Below are 19,325 nucleotides of genomic sequence, written 5' to 3' on the forward strand. Positions count from 1 at the left end.
ATTTAGTAGAGACAGGATTTCGCCATGTTGTCCAGGCTGGTCTCGAACTCCTGACCTCAAGTGATCTGTCCACCTTGGTCTCCCAAAGTGCTAGGATTACAGGCGTGAGCCACCATGCCTAGCCATGGTCACATATTCTTTTAGAATGTCCCTCAATTGGGGTTTTTCACGATCAGGCTGAGGTTATAGGTTTGGGGGAAGAATTCCACAGAGGTGAAGCGCCTTCCCCAGGGAATATGACCGGAAGATAACTTAGTACTCTTCTGAGTAGAAACAGCCTTATGGCACCCCTAATGTTTTTCTCTTTGTCTTGCCAGTTTTTCCCACGTTGTAAAAATGACAAGGCAATTTTTAATATACCGTTGAACAACTCCAGAAGAAGTTGGAGTGTAGCAAACTGTTTCTAGAATGCCTTTGAGGGGTGCATTGCCTTTGGATGCCCAAGCAAGATGAGGAAGCAAATCTTTGATGCTATTAAGTGGCCATCTGGGAGGGGCACAGGAAAAAAGAGCCTGGCTGCAAGAGAAACCATGATCATAGAGAAAGGCAGTATCAGGAAAAGTGGCGAGAAAGAACCGGTTGGTTCACAGAGATAAGACCAAAGGTGACTTGACAGTGAGCAGCAGCCACACGTCTGCCTATGTTATTAATCAGTGAGAATATTTGTATTACATCTCAACAGAAAGTTACATGAGGATTACTAGAAATACTCCTTCAAATGGAAGATGCCTTATGGTTTCAAAGATGTCCCAAGTTGAACTATCCAAAAACGTAATGCAAGTCAACCCAAAGGTTAACACTCTCAGGGAGTAGCTTCATGAGACAGCATAGGCAGAAGAGATAAAAGCCCATGGTGGCTCATGCGTGTAATCTCAGCTACTCAAGATGCTGAGGCTATAGATCTCTAGGCCAGGAGCTCCAGATGAGACTGGGCAACAGAGTGAGGCCACGTGCCTAAAAAATTATTAATTTATTGATTTACTTTTCTTTTTAAATTTATTGCTATTAGGCCAGGCATGGTGGTTCACGCCTGTAATCCCAGCACTTTGGGAGGCCAAGTGGGCGGATCACGAGGTCAAGAGAGTGAGAACATCCTGGCCAACATGGTGAAACCGCATCTTTAGTATAAATATAAAAATTAGCTGGGCATGGTGGCGTGCGCCTATAGTCCCAGCTACTCGGGAAGGTGAGGCAGGAGAATCGCTTGAAACTGGGTGGCCGAGGTTGCAGTGAGCCGAAATCTTGCCACTGCACTCCAGCCTGGCACAGCAGAGGCACCGCTCGCTTGTCTCAAAAAAAAAAAAAAAAAAATATATAATTATATTATACCGCCGAGTAGGGCTGGATTCCAGGCATTAGCACTCTGTCGGCTAATTATTTTTTTATCTATTTTTAGCAAGTAACATGGGGTTTCACCATGTTGATTGACTTTACACAGTATGTATGGATTAACTGCATAGTAACTCCTTATGGCTACAAGTTGAATCCCTCATTATTAAAAATCTGGTAGCCTCATATAATATATATGTAATATATATGTATATATATCTATTATTATTTAAAGATAGGGCCTCGCTCTGTTGCCCAGGCTGGTCTCCAACTTTGGCCTCAAGCAATCCTTCTGCCGAAGCCTCCCAAAGAACTGGGATTGCAGGAATTAGCCACACTGTGCCTGACCATGGTTTCCCTCCACTGACTCCACCCACAAGCAATCATTCCGAACCTAAAAAAGTTATTTTAAAAATTAGCAGAGCCGCGGTTAGTGGTTCAGGCCTGTAATCCTAGCACTTTGGAAGGACAAGGGAGGTGGATTACTTGAACTCATGAGTTGGAGGCCAGACTGGGAAATGTGGTGAAACCCAATCGCTACAAAAAATACAAAAATTAGCCAGGTGTGGTAGGGCACGCCTGCAGTCCCAGCTACTTGAGGGGCTGAAGTGGGAGAATCGCTTGAGCCAGGAGGTTGAGGCTGCAGAGAGCCGTGATTGCACCACTGCACTCCAGCCTGGGTGACAGAGTGAGACTCTGTCTCAAAAAATAAAAAAAAAATAAAAATTGAAGAAAAAAAAATTAGCCGGGCAGCCGATTGAGGTGGCTCATGCCTGTAGTCCCAGCACTTTGAGAGGCCAAGGCCAGAGGAGAGCTTGAACCCAGGACTTCGAGACCAGCCTGGGCAACATGGCAAAACCTCATCTCTACCAAAAAAAACAAAAAAAACAAAAATTAGTCGGGCATGGTGGTGCATGCCTGTAGTTCCAGCTACTCTGTGGGCTGAGGTCGCAGGATCTCTGGAGCCTAGGAGTTCCAGGCTGCAGTGAGCTGTGATTGCACCACTGCACTCCAGCCTGGGTGACAGAGTGAGATCCCTGCCTAAGAGATGAAAAACAAAGAATATTTTTGTACAGAATTTTGAAAACAGATTATATACCCAGAGCACAATTCCTTTTTCTCTGAGTATCTCTTTTATATATTCCTTATATTCAATAATTTTATTATGCATTGGTTGATATGTGTGTATATCTACACATTTATATAGTCACACCAAACAACATGATTAAATGATTATTTGTTGAAAGCTTTTTTCTTTTTCTTTCTTTTTTTTTTTTTTTTTGAGATGGAGTCTTGCTCTGTTGCCCAGGCTGGAGTGTGGTGTAATCTTGGCTCAGCGCAACCTCCTCCTCCCGGCTTCAAGTGAGTCTCCTGCATCAGCCTCCCAAGTGGCTGGGACTACAGGCATGCAGCCACCGCACCCGGCTAATTTTTGTATTTTTAGTAGAGATGGGGTTTCACTATGTGGGCCAAGCTGGTCGCAAACTCCTGACCTCAAGTGACGCACCCGCCTCGGCCTCCCAGAGTGCTAGAATTACAGGCCCACAAATCTGTATTTGAATATATTCTCCAGGTGGTGCTTACAAATGCTAAAGTTAATGCAAAGGTGCTATTTCGTGTTTTTTGTTTTGTTGTGTTTTGTTTTTTGAGATGGAGTCTCTCTCTTTCTTGCCCAGCTGGAGAGCAGTGGCACAATCAGGTTCAAGTGATTCTCCTGTCTCAGCCTCCAGAGTAGCTGGGACTACAGGAGTGTGCCACCACACCCAGCTAATTTTTTTGTATTTTTGGTAAAGGTGGCGTTTCACCATGTTGACCAGGCTGGTCTTGAACTCCTGACCTCAGGTGATCTATTTCTCTAGGCCTCCCAAAGTGCTGGGATTGCAGATGTGAGCCACCACCCCCAGCCCAAAGGTGCTACCTTGGAGCAATGATTTTAAGACTTGGCTTTATTATCTTAATTTGAACATCATGAAGAACAAATACATAGTCAAAAATACATAACTGTTTTCTTTTTTTCTCTTTTTTTTTTTGAGATAGAGTCTTGCTCTGTCGCCCAGGCTGGAGTGCAGTAGTGCAATCTCCGCTCACTGCAACCTCTGCCTCCCAGGTTCAAGCAATTCTCCTGCCTCAGCCGCCCAAGTAGCTGGGATTACAGGCACATGACACCACGCCTGGCTAATTTTGTATTTTAGTGGAGACGGGGTTTCACCATGTTGGCCAGGCTGGTCTCGAACTTCCGACCTTAAATGATCCATCTGCATCTGCCTCCCAAAGTGCTGGGATTTCAGACGTGAGTCACTGTAAGGCCCATAACTGGTTTCTGAGTGAGATTCGGTTTCTAGTCTGGGTAAATGAAGACTTTCCTGGGGTTAAAAGGGCGCTTTCTGGTTCACTCCTTGATATGGACCTGTGCTGGGGACTGAGCAGCTGTTCAAGTCCAGCGCACCCAGTTTTGGTTCTGTGCGAGGCTTAAATCCACGATATTTCACAATTCGTATATGCACCCTGATGAAGTGTTTTTAGGTAATGACTGCCTTGTAACCTAACATTTTGCCAAATGTTTATTGTAAATTTTTCTACTATCATCATTACTGCGGTATTGTAACTAAGACTCTCCAGGAAGTCATTCTGCCTGAAACTAAAATCAAGTATATCTCAAGTAACTCTACTCTCTGATTTGAAATGCCTCTGTTGTATGTTGTCTGCAATCAGCATTCTCTTATAAATAAAGTTGAAACGAAAGATGATGAAACTGGCCGTGTTACTGAATGGGAAATAAAGGTGAGAATACACACTGCGAACGAAGACATGGAAGTTACTTCTACGACACAATGTTCTGAATGCCATGTTCCCTTGTTTACCAAATGATGCACGTTTATTGCAAGAGAAGAAACTGGGCTGCTGCTGCCAATATTTAGAGGCCATTTGGAATCTGCTATGATTGCTTAGATCTGAGGACTTGAGGTTCTATTATTTTGTGGTATCTGAGAAGCAGGAATGGGATTTAATGATATCTCAATTCTCATCCATCTAAAATAACCTAATTTGCAATTATAAATAAAATGGCACGTTGCATTTGTATATTCCCTTTTTAAAACAGGAACGGTTCCTGCTTTTAACTTTATGGAGTCTTATTTATGAAAAAAACCCGTATTATTAAAATAAATATTCAGATTAAAATTCATTTGAATAGTCTATGGCTATTATGAATTTTATTTACTTCTCTTCCCCGAATTTTAATTTCTTTGAAGGTTTCCAGGTAAACAGTGATTACTAATTATTTCAATGTGGTATTAAGTCCAAGATCCTTAAGTCAGTTCATTTTGGATAACATAATTAAATCATCATTAAAGAATGATACAATCACTGTTAATCTTAAGAATCTGACAGTGAAATATGACCCCTTAAAACTTTATTCAGGTGGGCAGGGCCCAGTGGCTCAGGCCTATAATCCTATTACTTTGAGAGGCAGAGGCGGGTGCATCGCTTGAGGCCAAGAATATTAGGTGACATAGCAAGACCCTGTCTCTAAAAACTAAACAAATAAAAATGTTCCCCAGTTAGTGTAGATAGAATAACTCCACAGATTCACATAAGTTTCAGTTTTGTCTCAGATTTACAAGAACAGAATTTATAAAAACATTGGTTATTTAAATTAAGATTCAACTTAATTGTATATCCATGTTTACATTTAGGATTCTTTAAAATAGTGTAAATAGTAATAAACTGTAAGACTCATAAACAGTTATAAATAATTTAGGTGATTAATTTAGCCTTTTTATTTAAACAAAATCCAATCTTGCATCAGTTAAAATGATATATTGCATGTTTATTTCTCATAGTGGTAAAATCACAGATTCATACCATGGACCATTTTTTAAATTCCTCACTCTCCAGTGGATGTTGGTGAAAAATTTTATTATAGAACCCTGGGCCAAGAGGGGTGGCCTTGGGTGGGACTGGTTGTTCTAAAAATTGGTAAAACTCAGGGCTTGTTGGTGATGGATGAGCCAGAAATGATGAGGACCCAACGGAGACTTAGAGTGGAGTCGGAATGAAGTCAGAAGTCACTTGTGTGACTCCAAGTGTGTGTTGGGCCCTGCTAGGGTGAAATAGTCTCTGGACCTGGAGACAGGGAAGAGATGGGCATCAAAAATGCCATTATCATGGCTGGCTCAATGATAGTGGGTTATCAGAACTTATCAACATTAGTGTTATTAAAGTTGATATACAACCCCCCACTGCGAAATTTGGCTGGCTTTTGAAAAACGCCATTATGGGTAGACATTTTGATCTTTACTGGCAGGGTCAGTGTGGTCCCTGGGTCCATGTGGTGTAAAATAGGAGTACCTCCACTCATAGGTGAGAATTGAACAATGAGAACACTTGGACACAGGATGGGGAACATCACACACCAGGGCCTGTCGTGGGGTGAGGGGAGGCGGGGAGGGATAGCATTAGGAGATATACCTAATGTAAATGGCGAGTTAATGGGTGCAGCACACCAACATGGCACATGTATACATATGTAACAAACCTGCACGTTGTGCACATGCACCCTAGAATTTAAAGTATAATAATAATAAAAAAGAATAAAAATAATAAATTAATTAATTAATTAAAAATAAAAGTAGGAGTATGTCTAAAATCTATTGCTACTGGTGGAATTGCCCAATGGGGCTGCTTCCTTGTACAAACTTGGAAACTTCATCCTGCCTTCTTCATCCTAGAGAAGGCTGAGAGGCCCCAGGTCTCATCCTGAGCTCTAGGATGGTACTTCAGCCCTAGCATTAACATTGGAGTGCTGTGTCATTTCCCCAGTAGTAGGTTATATGATTCCCTATTGAAGCAAGAAGACAAACTGGATGGTGGAGCAAGATGTCAAAAAGAAATCTATCCAGAAGCCTGAGAAGATGATTAGCAGATAGAGAGGTAACAAGACTTAGAAGGCAGGCTGGGCATGGTGGCTCATGCCTGTAATCCCAATACTTTAGAAGGCGGAGACAAGAAGATCGTGTAAGCCCAGGAGTTCAAAACTAGCCTTGGCAACATAGTGAGACCTCCATCTCTACAAAAAATTTTAAAAATTAGCCAGATGTGGTGGAGAGTGCCAGTAGCCCCAGCTAATCTGGGGACTGAAGTGGGACGATTGCTTAAGCCCAGGAGGTCCAGGCTGCAGGGAGCCAAGATCAAGCCGCTGCACTCCGCCACAGAGCAAGACTCTGTCTCAAAAAATTAAAATAAAAATGAAAAAAAGAAAATTGGAAAACTACCTCCTCTGATCTCAGACCTTATTTCTTTTTAGGAAATACACTTTTGAAGTTTTGAGTTTGAAACACAATTTGGACTTAATCACGAGGGATATTGTGTAGGAAAGAATCATTCATTTAATTAACTTGAATCCCCTCCACCACAGTTTACTCCTTATGATATTAACCTCCTTTAAGTATACATCAGTGTGAAAATGCCTTCAGTTTAAAAAGGCATTTTACCTCAGATGGGGTAAAAAAGTTTGTACCCCATCTGAGACAAGAGCATTCATACTGAAGAGAAACTATGAAGTTACCAAATGTGGGGAAACTTACTCACAGGCCATCTCATGGAACACAGAAGTCACACTGAAGAGAAACCCTGTGCCTCTAGGGAGTACTGAAAAGCCTTTAGCTAGATTACCAGTCTCATAAAGCAGCAGAAAATTCATGCTGGAGAGAAGCCAGTGAAAGCAGCAAAAACGTCATTGAATATTAGAAAATTCATACTGCAAAGAAAGCTTTGAATGTGCTACATATGACAACATTTTCTCTCGTACCTTATTCCTTACCCTGCATTTGAAAGTTCTTACACAGATAAACCTTATACATGTAAGAAACGTGGAAATATCTTCAGCCAAAAGTAAATCCTCATTCAAAAAAAAAATGTACACTAGAGAGAAACCTCGTGAACGCAGGAAAGCTTTTGTTTAGACATCCCTCTCAGCCAGCAGAGGGTTTCTGTGGGGAAAGCCCCTCCGCCTGTATGGTATGTGGGAAAGGCTTCAGCCACGAGTCAGTTTCACTGAGCACGAGCATTTTCACTGTAGAGAGAAACCCTTTGAATGTAATGACTGTGGAAAAGCCTTTACTAAACGCAGTATGTCATTAACCATCCGAACGCTCACACCACAGAGAAGCCTAGTGACTATAAGAAATGTGGAAAATCCTTTTTCCAGAAGGAAAGTCTCCTTACCAGTCAGAAAATTCACACTGAAGAGAGAGCTTCTGAGTGTAAAGATTGTGGGAAAGTTCTCATTCGGAAGTCTAACCTCATCCAGCACCAGAGAACGCACACAGAAGAGAAACCCTTTGTGTGTAAGGAGTGTGGAAAAACCTTTAGTGGACAATCAAACCTCACTGAGCAAAAGAAATTTCATGTTGGAGAGAAACCCTTTAAATGTAGTGGGTGTGGAACAGCTATTGGCCAGAAGAAGTACCTCATAAGAAACCAAAACATACACACTGGAGAGAAATGCTATGAGTGTAAGGAATGTGGAAACGTCTTCTGTCAGCAAATACCACTTAGTGTAGATGTGAGATTTCAGATGATCAACCCTGTGAACTTGCTGTGGAAGAGCCTTGTCTCAGAGTTCATCGCTTCCTGTGTGTGCGAGCAGCCCAGCAGGTGAGCAGCCCCGCAGGTGAGCAGCCCTGTGGTTTCCATGGCTACAGGGAAGCTTTCTCCTAATTCTCAACTCTTGCTCTGTATTTGAGAATCCACACAGGTAGGAAGATTTATTAATATGGTGAATGTGGGAAGCTTTCAGCCAGAAGTCACACCACCTCAGACTCCAGAAAAGTCATACTCATTTAAAAACCACAGCAGGACTTGATGACTCATGCCTATAATCCCAACACTGTTAAAGGCTGAGGCAGGAGGATCACTTGAGCCCAGGAGTTCAAGACAAGCCTGGGTAACATAGGGAGACCCCACCTCTACAAAAAATAAAATAAAATAAATAAAAACTTTGAAAATGGGAACGCTTTTATCAGGAATGTACACCTCATAATGCATCAGAAATAATCATTTTGTAGCAAAGCACCATCAATAAAGTAAATTTTAACAGATACTTTATGTATGTAACTTGTGGGACATCAGAAAATTCAATGTCCTTCTGAAGAGAGGGGTATTCATATGATAAAAAGCCTGAGTCCGGCCGTGTGCAGTGGCTCATGCCTATAATTCCAGCACTTTGGGAGGCTGAGGCAGGCAGATCCCCTGAGGTCAAGAGTACAAGATCAGCCTGGCTGACATGGCGAACCCTGTAACTACCAAAAATACAAAAATAGCTGGGTGTGGTAGCAGGTGCCTGTAATCCCAGCTACTTGGGAGGCTGAGACAGGAGAATCACTTGAACCCGTGAGACAGAAGTTGCAGTGAGTCAAGATGGCACCACTGCACTCCAGCCTGGACGACAGAGTGAGACTCCATCTCAAAAACAAAACAAAACAAAAAAAGCCTGGGTCTGACAAAGAAACCTACAGCAAAGGCAGTGATGAAACTTTAGATACATTTCCACTAAAATTGGGAACAGAAAACAGATGCCTGTTAGCATTACTGTCAGCATTGATCTGGAGATCTTCACCAGTGCAGTAAGTTGTAAGCATTGGAAAGGAAGACACAAAATTAGATATGATCATCTATAAATATATAAGATTCTTGTGGTGTTGACTGAACAGAGCAGAACAGATTTCAGAAAGAGACCTATGCGTTATTTGAATTTGGAATATGATAATGGTAGAAGTGGATCAGGATGGGAGGAAATACGGGACAATTTTTAAAATGGTTTGGAGGTAATTTGTTCTCCAAGTGGGGGAAAATAGACCATGAACTATACACAAAAGTAAAATCCACAGAGATGAAAAGCAGGCATTGAAAAAGCTATGTACAGCTGGGCACGGTGGCTCACGCCTGTAATCCCAGCACTTTGGGAGGCCAAGGAGGGCAGATCACAAGGTCAGGAGATCGAGACCATCCTGACTAACACGGTGAAACCCCATCTCTACTAAGAATGCAGAAAAATTAGCCAGGTGTGGTAGCGGGCGCCTGTAGTCCCAGCTAGTCAGGAGGCTGAGGCAGGAGAATGGTGTGAACCCAGGAGGCGGAGCTTACAGTGAGCCGAGATCATGCCACTGCACTCCAGCCTGGGCAACAGAGCAAGACTCCTTCTCAAAAAAAAAAAAAAAAAAGAGAGAGAGAGAGAGAGAAAAAGCTGTGTACTAAAATTGTATGACTTTGGGAGTAGGGAAACATTCCTTGTAACAACTTCAGAAATACTTAGCAATTCTACTTTTGAATGTGTGTGCTCAGGAAATATGTACTAGGATATTTACTACGGTTTGATTTGTAGTAGTCAAAAACTAGAAACACTGAAAAGGAGAAATTCTTATGATGGAATAATATATATCTGTAAGTGCAATACCTGAGATCCACATGTATTAACAGGAAGATCTCAGAATCAGGTTGAGAGGGGAGAATATCAAGTTGCAGAATGATGCTATAGTACAATGACTTTCTGTAAATGTGTTTGCTATTTTGTGTTATTTATTTATTTGTTTGTTTAATTATTTTTGAGACAGGATCTCTCTTTGTCGCTCAGGCTGGAGTGCTGTGGCGTGATCTCGGCTCACTGCAACCTCCACCTCCCAGGTTCAAGCGATTCTCCCACCTCAGCCTCCTGAGTAGCTGGGACTACAGGTGCATGCCACCACTCCTGGCTAATTTTTTGTGTATTTTTTGGTACAGACAGTATTTCATCGTGTTGGCCAGGCTGGTCTCCAACTCCTGACCTCAAGTGATTCGCCCGCCTCAGCCTCTCAAAGGGCTGGGATTACAGGCGTAAGCCAGTGCTCCTGACCTAATTTTTAATTTATTTTTAAATAGAGACAGGGTCTTGCTACATTACTCAGGCTAGTCTGGAACTCCTGGACTGAAGCAATTCTCCCACCTCAGCCTCTCAAAGGGTGGGGTTACAGGCGTGAGCCACCATGTCCAGCCACTTTTTGTAAATTTGAATTAAAAGTTCCCTCACAAAATTCAGTACTATACACATACTATACATGTATGTACGTAAATGTTTCTGAAATGGTTTGGAAGAATATAGCCCAACACTTGCTAGTGGTCACCTGTGAAGAGTGAAGGAGGGAAGAGAGTGAGTGTCAGACTTCAGCTTTGTGTCTAAATATCTTCTTCTCTTTAAAAAGACTGCAAGTAGTGAGCCGAGATCGCGCCACTGCCCTCCAGCCTTGGCGACAGAGCGAGACTCCGTGTCAAAAAAAAAAAAAAAAAAAAAAAGACTGCAAGTAAATAGATGAAGATACTGATAATTCTGGATTGTAGTATGTGGATCTCTAGTCTTATCTTATATACTTTTCTGTGTTTTTAAAATTTCTCAGAATTAGTAGGAATGAGGGTGAGGATGAGGATGGGAACACTGTGCCTGTGGAAATCACGCTGTAATATTCATTTCCAGCCGGGCGCAGTGACTCACACATATAATTCCAGCACTTTGGGAGGCCGAGGCGGGTGGATTGCCTGAGCTCAGGTCGAGACCAGCTTGGGCAACACGGTGAAACCCCATCTCTACTAAAATATAAAAAGTTAGCCAGGCGTGGCAGCATAACCTGTAATCCCAGCTACTCGGGAGGCTGAGGCAGGAGAATCACTTAAGCCTAGGAAGCTGAGGTTGCAGTGAGCCGAGATCGTACCACTGCACTCCAGCCTGGGCGACAGAGCGAGACTCTATCTCAAAAAAAACCAAAACAGAACAAAACAAAAATTAATTTCCAATCAAATACTAAATTTGTATAGCAAATATTTCTAAAACTTTATCAACAATGAGTGGATGAACGTGCTCTGTATCTAAAATAAAATGATCTGTTTTTTTACATTCAAAATGAAGGCTGGGCATGGTGGCTCATGCCTGTAATCTTTGCACTTTAGGAGGCTGAGGTGGGAGGACCGCTTGAGTCCAGGAGTTTGAGAGCATCCTGGGTAACATGATGAGACTCCATCTCTACAAAGAATTTAAAAATTAGCCATGGTGAGCCATGATTGCCCCACTGCACTCCAGCTTGGGCAACAGAGTAAAATCCTGTCTCAAAACTAAATAGATGGCAAGATAAAATTAAAAATAAGTAAAAACTACAGCCAAAAAGAGAGAGAGAGAGAAACAAAGAAAGAAGAAAGAAAGAAAGAAAGAAAGAAAGAAAGAAAGAAAGAAAGAAAGAAAGAAAGGAAGAGAGAAAGAAGGGAAGAGAGAAAGAAAGAAAGAAAGGGTTACTATGATCATTTCTAGAGTAATCTGATGGAATTATCAAGATAATTATGCAAGATTAAATAAATAAATAATAAATAAATAAATAAATAAGTCAAAACCACAGCCAAAAAAAAAAAAAGTCATAATCTTTTCAGGGTAAACTGATGGAATTATCAGGATTTCATAGTAGAAGTAATTTGATTAAGTTTACAGCTGCCAAAGAGGTGGAGTCTGCATAAGTGAACAGCTGATTGAATCTGACGCCTCTAGTGTGTTTAAGGACTCAGATCGTAAGAGCAAAACTGTCTGAGTTCAAATTTACTATCTGTGTTTGATTCTGCGACCTCCTGCAAATATTTAATATCTCTGAGTCTCAGTTTTTGCTTTACATGATAACAATGATAAAATCCACCTCCTAATACCGGTGAGGGTAAAATTCGCTAATTAATGCCAATTGCTTCCCTGCACAATGAGAAGAGGGTCAGTGATTGCATTAATGTCCGGAGGCCTCTGGTAGGTAGCTCAATCAGTCTGCTTATACAGGCGGTAGGTCGCTGGTGCCCTGGGCTCCGCCCCGAGGGGTGTGGCCGACCAAAGACGCAAAGCAGTCACCTGGGTGCATCCGGCCAGGCTCTATAAAAGCCCAGGCCCCAGAAGGCGCCCAGCAGTTTCAGAGTGTGTTCCTGTCTGTCTGCAAGTAGCAAAGTGCCCGGTCTGCAATATGGATCAATTTCTGGTGAGTCTGCCTCCAAACGAAAGGGCGAAGGTTGGTGTCATGGAGCGGTAGGTCAGAAATTCAAAGATGTAGGCGTCCAGAATGCTAGCAAGGGAACCCATTAATAGGGAAGTACAGAGAGGTGTCTGAAACGGTTCATTTATTGAGGATCATTTTTACTTCCACGAGCCTGCCCTGTGCAGGGCATGCCTTTCATCAGACAGATGCGGGGTCTGCAGAGGCGGCTGTGGTTGTGATTCCTGGGGGTCTCTCGACGGCACCCGAAGTCTTGCTATCATGTTGGCAGGAGCCCAGGACGAGATCGTGGTCTGGTCGAAGGCTCATGGAAGTATACAAGGAACGCTAGGCCCATGAGTCAGAGGGGCCTGGGTGGGTTGGGTTGAATTATTAGAGATCAAGAGAAGGAGGCATAGCCCGTGGATGGAACTATCAGGGTTTATTGTTTGTTTTGGTTTGGTATGGGTTTTTTTTTTTTTTTTCTGACAGAGTCTTGCTATGTCGCCCAGGCTGGAGTGCATGATCTCCGCACACTGCAACCTCTGCCTCCCAGGTTCAAGCGATTCTTGTGCCTCAGCCTCCCAAGTAGCTGGGACTGCAGATGTGCACCACCATGCCCGGCTAATTTTTTTTCTTTCTTTCTTTCTTTCTTTTTTTTTTTTTGTATTTTTAGTAGAGACAGAGTTTCACTATTTTGGCCAGGCTGGTCTCAAACTCCTGACCTCAAGTGATCTGCCTGCCTTGGCCTCCCAAAGTGCTGGAATTACAGACCTGAGCCATCGCTCCCAGCCAGGACTATCGTTTTAATAATTCCTTAAACTGGGGAGGAAATCCATCTGTTTTTCCAAGGGCCAGAAACTTAAGGGACCAGAAGCAGAGCCAGAGCAGGTGGGGTGGGAATGAGTCCTTCACTGAGTTCCTGTTTTCTAAGGTTCCCAGTGGGATCCATCAGGCCTTGCTCAGGATGAAATAGAGTTCTGCTCAGAAGAGCTTCTAGTCCAGTGGTGGGGAGATGGGGTAGACAGGAGTTAAGCTTTTACATGGGCAGGAATGGTGGGAAACTAAGTGTCAGAGTAAGATGCTATTAGAGGTTGATTTTTAAAGTTTAATTTTATATATTTATTTTTTAGAGAGGAGGGGGTCTTGCTATATTGCCCAAGCTGGCTTCAAACTGCTGGGCTCAAGGGAACCTCGCCCCACAGCCTCTGAGTACCTAGAGCTAGAGGTGCTGTGACAGCTAGAGATTGATTTTAATCTCAGAGGACATCATTTCAAAGATTTCCTGTTTGGGATTTTTTTTTTTTTGAATTTTTCTCAGTTATTTGTATGATCTTCAAATATATATAACACAAAATTACCATCTTAATCATTTTTAAGTTTACAGATCAGTGGCAGTATTTAGATAGTCATAATATTGTGCAACCATCACCACCATCAATCTCCAGAACTCTTTCATCTTATAAAAGTGAAACTCTCTACCAGTTAAACAGTTAACTCTTCACTCCCCCTCCCCCTTTCCCCCCAAATATCTGTCTGCTTCTGATTTTGATTACTCTTAGATACTTCATGTAAGTGGGATCACATGATTTTTTTTATGTGAGTCACTTTTTTGTGGCTGGATTATTTCACTTAGCATAATGTCCTCAGAGTTCATCCATGTTGTAGCATGTATTAGAATATCCTTCCATTTTAAGGCTGGATATTCAGTTGTATATTCCATTGTTTGTGTATACATTTGGCCCTTGAACAACATAGGTTTGAACTGCATAGGTCCACTTATAGCTATATTTTTTCAATAAATATATTGAAAATAGATTTTCATATGTTGAACCATCCTTGCATTCTGGGAATAAATCCCACTTGGTCTTGTTGTATAATCCTTGTAATATGCTGCTGAATTGGGATTACTAGTATTTTCTTGGGATTTTTGCATCAATGCTCTTAAGGGATATGAGTTTGTAGTTTTCTTTTCTTGTAGCATCACTTCTGGCTTTGACATTGGGTATATGCTCAGCTCATAGAGTAAGTTAGGAAGTATTCTCTCCTCTTCAATATTTTGTCAAAGTTTGAAGGATTGATATTAGTTCTTTAAAATTTGGTAGAATTGACCAGTGAAACTATCAGGTGCACAGCTTTTTTTTTGTTAGGAGATAATGATTACTGATTCAATCTCGTTAGTTATAGGTCTGTTCAGATTTTCTTTCTTCATGATGATTCAGTCTTGATAGGTTTCGTGTTTCTATGAATTTCTTCATTTTACCTAGGTTATCCAATTTGTTGGTGTACAAACTGTTCATAGTACTGTCTTAAAATCCTTTCTATTGCTGTAGAAGCAGTAGTAATGTCCCCACTTTTCTTTCTGATTTTAGTAATTTGAGTCTCTTTTTCTTAGTCCATCTAGCTTAAAGGTTTGTCAATTTTGCTGATCTTTTCAAAGATCGATTTTTTGTTTCACTAATTTTCTCTATTTTAAAATTTCCATTTCGTTTATCTCTGCTGTGTTCTTTTATGTTTTTTTTTTTTTTTTTTTTTTTTTTTTTTTTTACAGATGGGGTTTTTCTTTGTCACCCAGGCTGGAGTGCAGTGGCACAGTAATAGCTCACTGTAGCCTCCATCTCCTGGGCTCAAGTGATCCTCCTGCCTCATCCTCCCAAGCAGCTGGGACTACAGGTATGTGCCACCACACTCAACTAATTTAAAAAAAAAAAAAATTGTAAAGGCAGGATCTCACTATGTTGCCCAGGTTAGTCTAGAACTCCTGGGTGAAGGGATCCTCCCACCTCAGCCTTCTAACATGCTGGGATGACAGGCCTGACCCACTGTGCCTGGCCTGTTCTATTCTTTATTATTTTCTTCCTTCTGCAAACTTTTAGTTCTTCTTTTTCTAGTTCCCTAAATTGTAAAGTTAGGTTACTGATTTGAGCTATTTCTTGTTTTTTGAAATGTAAGTGTTTATAGCTGTAAATTTCTGTTCTAGCATTGCTTTTGCTACATCCCATAAATTTTGGTCTATTGTGATTTTGTTTTCATTCATCTCTAAGCATTTTATAACTTCCCTTGTGATTTCTTCTTTGATCCATTGTTTGTTTAAGAGTATGTTCTTTCATTTCCACAAATTTGTGAATTTTCCAGTTTTACTTCTTCTTCTTCTTTTTTTTTTTTTTTTTTTTTTTTTTTTGAGATGGAGTCTCACTCTGTCACCCAGGCTGGAGTCCACCTCCCAGGTTCAAGTAATTCTCCTGCCTCAGCCTCCTGAGTAGCTGAGATTACAGGTGCCCACCACCAAGCCTAGCTAATTTGTGTATTTTTAGTAGGTTCAGGGTTTCACCATCTTGGGCAGGCTGGTCTTGAACTCCTGGCCTCGTGATCTACCCACCTTGGCCTCCCAAAGTGCTGGGATTACAGGTGTGAGCCACCATGCCTGGCCTTCCAGTTTTACTTCTATTATGGATTTGTATTATGGATTCAGAGGTGGATGTGGTGGCAAGCACCTCTAGTCCCACCTACTAGGGAGTCTGAGACAGGAAGATTGCTTGAGCCGCCCATAGTTCAAATCCACCCAAAGCAGCTGGAAGAATCCAACTCTGAAAATAAAAAATAAAAATAATTCCTAGGTTTTGAGAGCTCCTCTGGTGCGTGGTCACATAGAAGTGGCACAGCCCAGACCTCCAAGTGAAAGGTGGCCTCTGCTTCCACTATGCTTTAAATCTCTCTTCTTAAGGGTACCCTCCTTCTAGTTCTTGGAAATTCACTATCATAAATAGATAATATATATTATCTCTTGCGTTCTAACAAACTTTCTATACGCACGAACCGATATATACTTTATAGAAAATTTTTTAAGATATTAAATATATTTAATTATAAAAAAGTTTCTTAAGTAATATAAATATTTATATGATTATTATATTATTTTATAGACTTAAATATTTCATAAATATATATATTATATTAATTATGATTATATATCATCATTTTATATAAATATATATTTTTATACTAATAGTAATATAGTAATGAAAGAAAATTTCTCTTAAGTATAATATAATATAAAATATTATATATTTTATATAAATAATATTATATAATATATTATATATAATATTATATATAAAATTATATATATTATATTTATATATTATATTATATATTATAATACTTATATATAAATATTATATATTATATTTATAATTATAATTATATGTATATGATATTATGAAATAATAAATATAATAATAAATAAAATAATAATAAAAAATATTAACTATAAAATATATAAAAATATATATTATAGATATATTAATTAAATATAAATATATATAATATATATACATTATATATGTACATATTTAAAGCCATCTATCATTTCTATGATTTGGTGTAGAAGGGAAGGACTTCAGGGTCGCCTCAGTCCACCATATTTAATGGCGGTCCTGTCACACATTTTGAATACAGCCTGGGAGAATTATGGTATTTCTCTATTCTGAGAGTCGGGACAAGGCAGGAGGGACCAGGCTTTGATGGCAGAGATAGGAAAGGAGAACGTATTAGATAAGATAACTTGGCTAGGTAGGGCAGACTGAGCAATGGATTGGATAGGAACATGGCAAAACTGAGTGGACTGATCTGGCTAGAGTAGGACAAAAGCAGGGAAGAGGCACAGGGAATGAAAAAGATGTGAGGCTACCCAGATAGTGGCTGGCACAGGGAATGAAAAAGATGTGAGGCTACCCAGATAGTGGCTTTGGGGAGCTCATTATAAATTTGACACTTCTTGCAGATCATATGGGGCAGAGAAAACAACACATACATACATACATACACCTCATACCAGAGACATAGGAAGCCTAGAAGCATATGGATGGCCACTTTGAACAGAAATATAAACCTTGCCATATGCACAGTTATGCCTCTGTCTCCAAAGAAACTGCTCCTTGGAATGTGTCTTAGTTTGTTCTGTCCAGGAGCTGGTAGACTTGCTGTCTGGTAAGGGCATGCTTTCTGATTCATAGATGGCACCTTTTAGCTGGGTCCTCACTTGGTAGAAGTAAAGAACTCAGCCCCTTAGAAGAACACTCGTCTCATTCTTGAAGGCTCTGTCTCCATGACCTAATCATCTCCCAAAGGCCCTACCTTCTAATACAATCACATTGGAAATTCAGTTTTAACATACAAAATTTGGAGAAACACATTCAGTCCATAGTAGAATGGTTCCTAGAAGCTGGTGGTTTCCAGGATGGTTCTCAGGAGGCCAGAATCAGTGGGTGCCCCCAGGGAGATCTCTGGGAGAAATGTCCCCATTTATCTAGGGGACTGTAAGGACCCAGAGCCAGATAGGTCCAGTACAAGTTAAGAGTATTCCACCTGGGCCAAGTCAATTCACCTCCCTGGACTTCTATTTTCTTTAAAATGAGATTAATTATGACCCTTATTTTCTGGGGTCATGGTGGAAATGAAATGAGATAATTTATTTGAAAGTTTAATCAGCTGAATCTCTGGTAAGATGTCTGGAGAGGAGACTTTGGAAAAGTCTCTGGGGTCAGATCTCTTCAGAGGATGATGGGACATTCACAGCATCCATCTAGATTCTTGCCTCCATTGGTAGATAGGAGTGGCTTAGTAAAAGTTTGCATTTGAGAAATGTTTGCACTTTTGAAATGTTACTCTGTGTGTGGAGGGTACACTGGATGAAGTTAACTCCAGAGTCAGTTGAGAGGCAACTACAGGCTTCTAGGCAAGAGATATGGTGGGCTCAACAGGGATGGAGAAGGAGGGTATGTGGGAATTGGAATTTGAGCTGGGATGAACCCCTGACCTATTAACTTTTTTGCAGGATCCCATAACTAAAGATCCAGTTCAGTCATCAGGCAACAGCAAAGAGATGGATTCCAGTCTCCTCCAGGCAATTGAGGAAATTGAGAATTTTTTCCAGCATCTCTCTGAGCGACATACAAAATGGGCAGAAACCCCAGATGCACCAGAACCACAGAACTGTATGCCTCTGACTGCCCATGCTGAGGAGAGCCAACATGAGTCAACCCGGAGCAAGACGATGCCTCCCCTGGGGCCCACAATGATGACTTCTGCATGCACTAACATCCCTGGGACAGTTCTCACCCAGGACTTAACAATGCACCCTCTTAAAGACCTTGATATGGCCCTTGAAGACCTAAATGAGACTTATTCCATGGGCCAGAAAGTGACTTCCTTTGATCAGATAAAACACACAGCAGGCTCCCAGATGACAGATGTTACTGACACCCCAAAGTCATCACCCACTGATTGCCAGAAGACAGCCATCACTGCAAGCAAAATGACAATCTCCAATGAAAGTAACCAGCTGAACACTCCAAGTAGTGACCAGACCCTCACTGAGAGTCAGATACCAGCCCTGCATGGAGAACAGATGAAGACCCTCAGTGATAACCAGACTCTCTGTGGGGACCAGGTGACCTTCAGTAGTGACCAGATCTTCACTGATAGTCATACAGTGACTTCCAGTGGCGATGAGGCCCTCTCTGGGGGCCAGATGACAACCAGCCTAGACCTCTATGGAGGGCAAATGATGACTTCCACTGATAACCAGACCCTCTGTGGGGAGCAAGTGACAACCACCACTGGTAACCAGGCCCTCTACAGGGAGCAGATGACGACCTCCACTGGTAACCAGGCCCTCTGTGGAGAGCAGATGACGACCTCCACTGGTAACCAGACCCTCTACGGGGAGCAGATGACGACCTCCACTGGTAACCAGACTGTCTGTAGAGAGCAGATGATGACCTCCACTAGTAACCAGACCCTCTACGGGGGGCAGAATATGACCTCCATTGACAACCAGGCTCTCTGTGGAGGCCAGATGGCAACATATAGTGGCAACCCGACCCTCAATGGGGACCAGATGCTGACTCTTCAGGTGGGCAATATGACAATGCTCACTAATGACCACAGCCTTTATGGGGGATATATGATATC

The 19,325-nt window shown here is 41.4% G+C and overlaps 1 pseudogene; it reads left to right on the plus strand.

Annotated features, from left to right (window-relative positions):
- Nucleotides 1–449: 449 nt before the first annotated feature.
- On the plus strand, nt 450–8,210 carry LOC108535604 (zinc finger protein OZF-like; annotated as a pseudogene).
- The last annotated feature ends 11,115 nt before the right edge of the window (nt 8,211–19,325 follow it).

This window comes from Rhinopithecus bieti, unplaced genomic scaffold (genome assembly GCF_001698545.2).
Source record: "Rhinopithecus bieti isolate Rb0 unplaced genomic scaffold, ASM169854v2 scaffold_12155, whole genome shotgun sequence".
Taxonomy (NCBI): domain Eukaryota; kingdom Metazoa; phylum Chordata; class Mammalia; order Primates; family Cercopithecidae; genus Rhinopithecus; species Rhinopithecus bieti.